The sequence below is a fragment of the Brassica napus genome, chromosome C1 (genome assembly GCF_020379485.1).
Source record: "Brassica napus cultivar Da-Ae chromosome C1, Da-Ae, whole genome shotgun sequence".
NCBI lineage: Eukaryota > Viridiplantae > Streptophyta > Magnoliopsida > Brassicales > Brassicaceae > Brassica > Brassica napus.
In genome coordinates this window covers 40,394,418-40,404,824 of record NC_063444.1, presented here as the reverse complement: position 1 = coordinate 40,404,824, position 10,407 = coordinate 40,394,418, and the positions used below count along the sequence as shown (strand labels likewise).

Here is a 10,407-nt window from a genome sequence, read left to right as displayed (position 1 = left end):
TTTATGTTCGGGTTCGGATATTTTGGGTCGGGTTCGGATATTTAAATTTTGAAGAAAAAATAAATAAATTATTCATTGTTTAAGTTTGTTGTTTTTAAAATATATTTTAACTTAACTGCTTTTTTAATTTTTAAAAGTTTAAACTATTAATAGGTTTGGAGATAAAACTTTAAAAATAGAAGGACATTAATTTAGTTGTTGTTTTGAAATTTTAGATGCAACTTTTGTTAATGCAAGAAACAAGAACTTGATATGTATTTTAAGTGAGTAACAAATGATTTTATCCATAATTATATGTGTATTATCTTATTTTGAGCAATAAGAATCATTAATATAAATATTTTGAATATAATGAGAGAAATAAATTAGAAATATAGAGTTAAGTATACTTATATTTGGTTATCTTCGGATATCCATTCGGGTTCAGATATTATCCGTTCGGATTCAGATATTACCCGAACTGGTGAAATAAGTATTTTGTTTTGATGTTCTAATTAGATGATTTTTAGACCGATCTGGTGAATATATACTAGACAAACATTTATATTTTGAGTCTGCACTTATATTATATAACAGCTTGATATATTAGATTTGAACACTAACCTGTTAATATAGTTTGCCGGTGATTTTTTTTCAAAATTTTGATTCTTAGATATGTATATAGAGTGAAACTATTTTTTACAGATGTCCATTTTTTTTAATTGACACTTATGTAATTCACTGAATTCATAAAAAAACTAAAAAAGAAACTTAACTCATATCAATGAAACAAAGACGAAAACGAAAGTACAATTCTATTGAGTTGTAGAAAATGAAACTACTTATGGAGAGTCAATAGTAAACAAATCGCGAGCATAAAACCTAAACCCCTTTCGTCATCGTACAATCAATGTTGCCTATTTGGTTTTGGTGATTTGTGTTAGTCGCAAAACTTAATTTTATTTTGTGCATATGAAGTTTTAAAAATAATTAAAATGATATGTAATACATTAACTCTTCAACAACGATGTTATATTTAAGAGACCAACACTTGTATTCATCATTTTATAACCAATAAAGATTGTAATGTTGCAAAATGTTAAAATCATTTCATAAACAAACATTTTTATAAAAACTCATCCACGTCTGCGCATGCGCGCGGATTATCATCTAGTTATCAAATAAAACCAAAGGCATGATTTTATTTATACTTCAATTTTTATATATCATATCAATACGAATATATAAACACACGACTGATAATATCTGTCGTAACCGATAATGAGACACAACTGGATAACATTTTCTAAGAGACTTTTGCACATTACTAAGCCTTGTCTGACTCTCTAAACACACAAAAACCAACTCATCTTCCTCCTCGCTAGATCAGACAAGGTCAGATTCGTCTATTGGATGGGTGTGATGTGAACTTCGTCAATGATACATTTAACATGGATCTAAAAAAATTGGTATATAGATTATTAGAAACGGATGAAAACTATATAGTAGCGATTAATATTAAAAAGTCAAATGACAACTATATTATCCAAACGATAACTACGACTCTCTTCGCTGACTTTCTCTTTATATAGCGTTGGATTTATTACGGTTATAAATCATACCGTGGATGTCCATAACCGGCCCGGTTCATAACCGGCCCAATGCTAGAGAGAGAGAGTCGACCGTAAGGAGAGAGAGAGTCGACCGTGAGGAAAGAGAGAGAGATAATCGACATCTTGCATTTTTCTTATTAGTTTATGATTTGTGCTTTTTCCATATTTGTATTTCCTTTCTTTAGTCTTTTTATTATTCTATGACGGTGTAATTCCCTATATATAAAGGGCTCCTTATGTTTATGAATAAAACATAAACATAGATTTCATTCTCTAGTTTCACAACACGTTATCAGCACGATAAAATCTAAATCCCTAAGCTAAAACAAACCGCCTAAAACCCTAGCTCTAATCGGCAAACATCCTTACCGGCGAACCATCCTAATCCCGATCGCGAAACCTTACATCCCGATCCTTGTTCGCAATCTGTTCCCGATTAGCTTCAGCTCAAGGCGTTCCTGATCCTAGCTCAGACGATCTCAGACAGCTAGCAGACAGTTCGCGACCTGATCAGCACGTTGGACAGCTCGCGTTCCCGATCCCAGCAATCAGACAGCTCGCGACAACATCAGCTCGCGTTCCGATCAGTTCCAGCTCACGATTCATCTCTTGGGTGGTCCATTCAACCCTACTTGAGGTTAAGGTAATTCAAAACCTTAAAGAGAACCCATAATCAAATTTGATTGTTTGATAAGAATCGAAACCATAAAAACTACAAACCCTAATAGTATGATCTAATGTTGAAATCAAAACCATAGGGTAATAGATCAAAACCCCAATGAGTAAATCGAAACTCATAATCATAAGTTCGATACCCCAAACCCTAATCGAGATTGATTGTTTGATCAATTAAAATCGAAACCTTAATGGTTTTGAATCTCAAAACCCCAATGATCTAAGATCAAAATCAAAATCCTAATATCCATGATCCTAGCCGCATACATGCTTATTGCATGAATGCATGAAATCAATTTTATTTAAAACCCTAATACTAAAACACATTCGATTTTATAAACCCTAATTCGAAATCAAATTGATTGATTGAATGAATTAAAATCGAAACCCTAATCTAATGCTTTGAATCAAAATTGATTGTTTGAATGATTGTATGTTTGGATATAGTATACTAGCCTTGATTAATTAAAACCGTATTGAATTTGATCACTTAGAAATCGATTGCTAGGATTGATAATCTCATTCTTGAATTTGGTTGTTTGAATTGATAAAACCGATTGAATGATTTTCAAATTGAAGTCGTATTGATTGTTTGATCGAAACCCTAATGTCTTGAAATTAAAATCGAATACTATCTTGTTTGATTGATTAAAACCGAATGTTTGAATTGAAATAGAAATCGCTTGCTAGGTTAAATGATTTATGCATTCTCGTCTTGATAATGATCCGGCTAGTATTGATAGTTTTCATACATTCTCGAATGAACCCTAATTGTTGCATTGCTCGACTGTTTGATTGCAATTACACATTGAACTCTTAGAAAACCGTTTGCTAAGATTAAAAACGAATAACCATTGTATTGATTGCATTGAATACGTTTGCTAAGATTGTAGCCGTGCGGCTTGTTTGCATCATGCATGCATAATAGTATGAACTGATTGCATATAGAATCTGAATGCTAAGATTGAACATGTATGCATCATATACGAATGACCTATTTGCATCATACCTAGAATCCGGATTGCTTGAGCATATTGATTACATTCGCTTGAAAACTTTTAAATCTAAATTATGAAACATATGATTTCAGATGTCAAAAATCAACAACTTGGATTTTGCTGCCCTAAGTCTCTCTGGAGATAATTACTTGCAATGGGCACTTGATGCTAAGATCATCTTAAAATCCAAGGGACTCGGTGAATGTATCACCGAGGGTAATAATGCAAGTGAGAAAGATAGATACAGTGCGATATTAATTATACGCCATCATCTTATTGAGAGTCTCAAAGATCAGCATTTGACTATTGAGAATCCTCTAGACCTTTGGACAGAGTTGAAAACGAGATATGATCACCAGAGAACGGTGTTATTACCAAAGGCTACATATGATTGGAGGAATCTCAGAATCCAGGACTTCAAGTCCGTGGACGAGTATAACTCGGCCCTGTTTAAGATAGTTTCTAAATTGAAACTGTGTGGTGAGGATATAACGGATAAGGATATGCTTGAGAAAACCTTTTCCACCTTCCACACAAGCAATGTGTTGTTACAACAACAGTACCGTGAGAAGGGCTTCACAACTTATGCTAATCTGATCTCTTGTCTCTTGCTCGCTGAGCAGAACAATGAACTGTTGATGACAAACAGTGAATTGAGACCTCCTAAAACAAACTCATTACCTTAGGCACATGCGGCCGTAGAGGATAAGAAAGAGTCGAACCATGTCCAGAGTGATAGCCACAACGGCCGTGGTCGTGGAAAATGGCATGGATGTGGTGGTCGAGGCCGAAACTCGTTTGGTCGAGGCCGAGGCAACTCATATGGCCGTGGCCAAGGAAACTCTTATGGAGGCCGTGGTCATGGCCGAGGCCGTGGTACATCATTTAAACTACAAAACTCGACCAAATCCGTGTGCCATAGATGTGGTATGGATAATCATTAGGCTAAGACATGTAGGACTCTCAAACATCTCGTTGACCTCCACCAATAGAGTTTGAAAGGGAAGAATCCTGAAGCTCATATGACTTATCAAGATGGTGAAGATGATTTCAATCATGAACGAGACGATCTTATGGATTATGAAACTTCAGATTGTTTAAAAGAATGAAGTTGAATTCGACATCTATGTTTTCGTGTTCTTTGCTTTATGTTTTCTATGTTTTGATTGCTTTGAACTTATTTTATTAATGAATGAAAGTTTTCATATGAAGTCTCTAAAGTATCATTCCGAGTATAGCCAGTCTCGTAGAGGGCTACGGCCAGGCTAACATCCTGTTGCCTAAGGGTACGCATCTAGAGATATCTGATGCATTGTATTCACCCAGCTCTAAGAGAAGCCTATTGAGCTTTAAAGACATTCGAATGAATGAATTTCATATTGAGACTAAGGACGAAGGAAACAAAGAGTTCCTTCAGATCATAGAGATCGACCAAGGCTATAAGAAAGTCCTAGAGTCTATACATGCACTCTCTACTGGCCTTTTACTATGCTAAAGTCGGAATGATAGAGACCAATGCTGGTGAGTTCACGTCCCAAGCATTTAATGATTACTGTATGTCCTTGGGGGTAAGTGTGGAACACTCTGTGGCACATGTACATACACAGAACAGCTTGGCCGAATCATTCATAAAATGAATTTAGCTAATAGCTAGACCATTGCTTATGAGGTCTAAGCTTCCGGCCACAGCTTGGGGACACGCGGTCTTGCACGCAGCCGAATTGATTCGTATCAGACCGTCTAGTGAACATAAATATTCCCCACCACAATTGCTTATGGGTCATGAGCCAGACATATCCCATCTTAAGACATTTGGCTGTGCCGTCTATGTACCAATTGCTCCACCACAGAGAACAAAGATGGGACCTCAAAGGAGGATGGAGATATATGTTGGATATGATTCCCCCACGATTATAAAATACCTTGAGCCAACTGCGGGTGATTTATTTAAGGCCAGGTATGCGGATTGTCACTTTGATGAATCCAAACATCCAACATTAGGGGGAGATAGCAATAAGCTGGTAAAAAAAAGATTACATGGAATCAAACATCCTTATCTTGGCAAGATCCTCGGACTCAGGAATGTGATTTAGAAGTCCAAAAGATTATACATTTACAAAAGCTAGCTAATCAATTGCCAGATTCCTTTGCTGACCCGAAAAGAGTGACTAAGTCATATAAACCAGCTGCTAATGTACCAATAAGAATTGATGTTCAAGAGGGACACAATCGAGTTGCTACAGAGTCTAGATGATGTTAGGAGTTTTCAAGGCTCCTAAGACAAATGTTGTAGTATAGTGATTGTCGAACCAGTTCTGAGGGATATCAAAGCACCGAGAATGCAAGTACTCACTTAATCTAAGTGCAACCAATGAATTAGATGAGTTTTAAACTACTACTAATACTAGAAAGCAATTACAGAATGATACTTTCTTGACTAAGGGAAAAGTGAACTCATGGGCATAGGGATTACACCTTGGGTGATCAAGTTTCGAACTAAGGATGGCAAACGATCAATCAAACTATCAACCTTAAGCTTAGACACAATCTTAAACAAACTCTATGTCTAGATGAATGTTCATTTACTAACATATCTCAAACATCAAATGTCTTTGGTTGAATAATATGAAAGCAATCATTACTAACAAGTCTATTGGCTATCTTAACACCTTTAACAACAAATGTCTTTGGTAAAGTATGTTAAAAGCTTAGGAGAGTTGTCTCAGGCATTTCATCAAACATCTTGTGGGTGGGAAATGCCTAAAGATCAACTTTTGAGAGGCCAACTCACAAGATGCCTTATGAATACTCTACTAGCAAAGAACAAGAATGATCTACACTAAAACATCATAGAACTAACCTAATCACCTTTGATCTCCCTAACCCATGAATTCAAAAGGTGATTACTCACTAATCTCCATGATTCCTCTTAAACCCATATTGGATTTCAGATTAATCATGTAGAGAAATATATAAGAAATCAACAAGAACACAAGATGAAAACAATCAAATCTGAATCAAAAGAAGTTTTACTAGTTGTTCTCTGGAAAAAGAGATTGTTTTCTTGTGGCTACTCAAGTACTCAAAACATAGGTTTTCAGAAGTAAAAACGTGCATAGTGAAATGACCAAAAGGCCCTTGAGTAGAAATGAATTCGAGCAAACAGAAGGCGCGCAGCGACCTCCAGTAGTCGCTCCGGGAGGTCGCTCCAGGCTTCGGGAGCGACCTGGAGGGGTCGCTGCGAGACGTCGCTCTGGGTCGCTCTTTGCGAGCGACCTCGCTGTGTCACTCCGGTCACGTCGCTCCGGGTGATGGAGGCGCGAGCGACCTCGCTGTGTCGCTCCAGGTCGCGTCGCTCCGGGTGATGGAGACGCGAGCGACCTCGCTGTGTCGCTCCGGTCAAGTCGCTCTGAGATGTGTGTCACAGCGACTTCATGTAGTCGCTCGGGAAGTCGCTCCAGGCAGTGCTCGTCCAAAGATCACTCTAATCACCTCCCTTGAGCTCCAAATGTACCCAAATGTCTCCAGGAACTCCATGTGGTACTCCAATACCTAATAGAGACATATGTATGCAAAATTCAACCTAGACATGGCTAAATCCTAATCTATATGGTGAAAATGCACATGAATAAATGGATAAAACAATGTGAATATGCAAGATATCAACTCCCCCAAACTTATTCTTTTACTTGTCCTCAGGTGAACTTTCCAGAACTCATAGGGAGAGATGTTTGATGGTGGGAGCTCATAGCCAAAAGAAACACACAAAGCACTCAAATCAACATCTAAATTCAGCATTAGTACACCCTCTCTTATTATATTCTAGCTTCTCTAGGCCTATCTCAACTCTTTTCATCCCTACATTCATCATCATGCATTCACACATGCAAATCAGCCAACTCTCAAGTTCATTAAGCATAGCATCAAGTGAATTCTTGCAAATGATCAATTGGTCCAAATCATTTGGTTGAGTAAGGGAAGGCTTTTATTCAAGTGGGTCAAGAGGTTCAAAATCCATGATCTTTTAAAGTGGTTTACTCTCAAAACAAGTAGCCTTGACATTGCACATAATATATCTAAGAAAGGGACCCACTCATGCATACAATGCTCAATCTCCATTGTTCTACCCTTTTCCCAAACATACAGGTTACACAATCACTTCCCAATGTCAAACCCAACTCCCATCTCTCACCAAAAGATCCCAAGAATACTTTGCACATAAAAGATCTCAAGAATACTTTGCACATAAAACTCTTTTTCTTTGAAATCTATAAATGATTTTCTCAACTTCTAAAAAAATCTTAGCTCTAAACAACTTTGCTAGTCCCCTTTTTCTTTCTTTTTCTCTTTTTTTTTTCTTCTTATATATATATTTTTTTTTTTTTCGGGGGCCAAGATTTTTCATAAACTCGAGCTAGACATTTATCTATTAATTTCAATAAGATTATCCATTTAAACACAAAGAGTCTATTCTTTTCCTTTGAACTTTTCATGCTTCCAAACCATAGTCAGCACACTCACCCCCACCTATAGCTAGACAATAGAGTGCCTAATCTAGCAAGAATGAAGACCAAGCATTGTCGTTCCCGATACTCTCAACATTATGCACATGTAAGGCTTTTCGAAAAAGGCCTCACTCATCAAATAATGAAAGCTTAAAAGGAGGAAGGGATTTTGGGAATGGTGTACCACTAGAGTTTGTCAAAAAAGATTGGTATAAAGGATGTGACAACTCAAGTGTGTATATCCATGATTCAGTACACAAGGAACCATGAGCAAGATGTATTAAGTTCGTTCAGTTCAAATAAGGTTGTAGTTGGCTTCAAAGACTGAGTTTCAGCAATCAACAAGTTTCAGGAAGAGTCTTCAAGGCTCGAAGCATACAAGTGTTTTTGAGAGGTGCACAAGCTACTCAGGTGCAAAGTAATGTTCTTTACAAGGCATTTCAAATCATTGCTCCCAATGCAAGTAAATGCAACCTATATGCTCTAGACTCTCCTAGAAATGCAAATGATGCAAACTAAATGATTTTTTTTTATGCAAATATATATGTATAATGCAATGCATGAGACTCAAAATCATCAAAGCAAACGTGATCAAATACTTGGTACCTCCCCCAAACTTAAATGAAACAGTCTCTGTGTTGTCAAGGAAAGAGAGATACCCAAAAAGAGAAAACTAATATGCAAAAAAAGAAATGGTATATACAAGGGAAAGTAGTGGGTTACCTTCTATGGGGAATGAGTAGAGGGAGATGCTCCCTCCTCGTCGTCCTCAGGTGGTAACTCTTCAAGGTGCTCATCAGCAAGAGTGCCCATCTCTTCAATGTAGAAGGCTTGCCCGAACACAGTTGGTTTCTTCATTTTCTCCTTGATGTCAAAGTGGAGAACATGCCCTTTACCCAAATGGAGATCAATCGTGCCCTCTTTCACCTTAACAATTGCTCCTGCTGTAGCTAAGAATGGCCTTCCAAGAATCAATGGGTCTTGAGCCTCCTCACCCATCTCAAGCACCACAAAATCTGTAGGTATCTCATACCTTCCAATCTTCACAGGTAGGTCCTCTAAGATGCCCACAGGGTACTTCACTGAACGATCAGCTAACACCAGAGAGAGTCTACACTTCTTGTACTGAGTGAATCCAAGCTTCTTTGCAACAGACAAAGGCGTCACGCTGACACTAGCTCCCAAATTGCAGAGACATTTCTCAAATACCATAGGTCCAAGAGCACAAGGTAGTGTAAAGCATCCTGGATCCTCTAACTTCTCTGGAACATCAAGCCTTTGGATGATGGCACTGCACTCATGGGTAAGAATCATCATGCTTTCCATTTCCTTCTTCTTTGCAGCTACAACATCTTTCAGGAACTTGTTGTATTGAGGAATCAACATGAAAGCATCGATGATGGGCATTGCAACCTGAGCTTCACTCATTTTCTTCTCAAACAAAGCCTTGTACTTCTCTAGCAGCTGCCTCTTGAATCTACCAGGAAACGGTAGTTTGGGTTCATAGGGAGGAGGAACAAAAGAATTCTCACTTGCTGGAGCAAGAACTTCACCATCCTTCACTGTTTTCTTCTCTTCCCCAACCTTTCCTTTACCTTTGGCTTCCACAATCTTCTCCAAGATTTCATCATTAATTTTCTCATCAACAATCACCACTTCATCATCTAAGTTGATGGCCACCTCCTCACCTAGTTTCTCAGCATCTCTAGTGAGGGTTGTAGGAGGTAATTGCTTACCACTCCTAAGGGTGATAGCTTTGGCCTCCTTGGGGTTTTGGTCAGATTTTCCAGGTAGAAATCTTTGCTGGCGAGTCTGGTGAGTGTTCATGGAAGCAAACTGATTCTCTAAATTTTTGACTGTAGAAGCAAGATGTGAGAACTTGTTGTTGAGCTCATTGTAGCTCCCATCAATCTTGGAATGAAGGTTCTTTAACTCATAACCAACATGCTTCTCACTTCTAGTCTGAGACTCCAAGATTTGTTTCAGCAGGGTGTCAGTGCTGCTCTCTTGAGGAGCAGAGGAACCAGATGAGGGGTTTTGCTGAGGTTGATAGCTGCCTTGCTGGTTGTTTTGAGGCGGATAACCACTCTGTTGGTTGTTGGGATATGATATATGTTGGTAGTTGTTGTACTGAAAGTTAGGCTCTTTTTTGTACCAGCTACCATTGTTGTTGATGAAACACAGCTCTTCCTGACCTTCCAAACCCTCAACCTCATGGACAACAGGTGGTGTCTCTTGGCTTGGGTTACCAACAAAGTGCAGCTGCTCTTGTGTGGCTTTATCAGCAAGGAGGATGTCTATCTTATCCTGTAGAGCTTTCTACTCCTTCCTCGTCTGCTTATCATCTGTTCGACTGCCTCTGTCGTGGTCTCCACTGTAGACTGCATCACTCTTTACCATGTTGTCAACCAGCTCCTCTGCATCTTCCTCAGTTCTCCCCAAGAAGAACCCATTGCTAGCTGTATCCAGTCTGGCCATGTACTTAGGAAGAGCACCACGGTAGAATGTGCTCAGCAAGCTCTTCTTAGAGAAACCATGGTGTGGGCATTGAGCTTGGCAGCCCTTGAATCTCTCCCAGGCTTCACTGAAGTCTTCCAAGTTCTTCTGTTGAAAGCTGGAAATCTCATTTCTCAGCTT

At 38.3% G+C, this 10,407-nt stretch overlaps 1 non-coding gene across 1 annotated transcript; it reads left to right on the top strand.

Moving 5' to 3' along the window:
• The first annotated feature begins 10,300 nt into the window (after nt 1–10,300).
• On the top strand, nt 10,301–10,407 carry LOC125581037. Its single transcript, XR_007318748.1, has one exon. It is a non-coding gene; the product is annotated as a small nucleolar RNA R71 (small nucleolar RNA).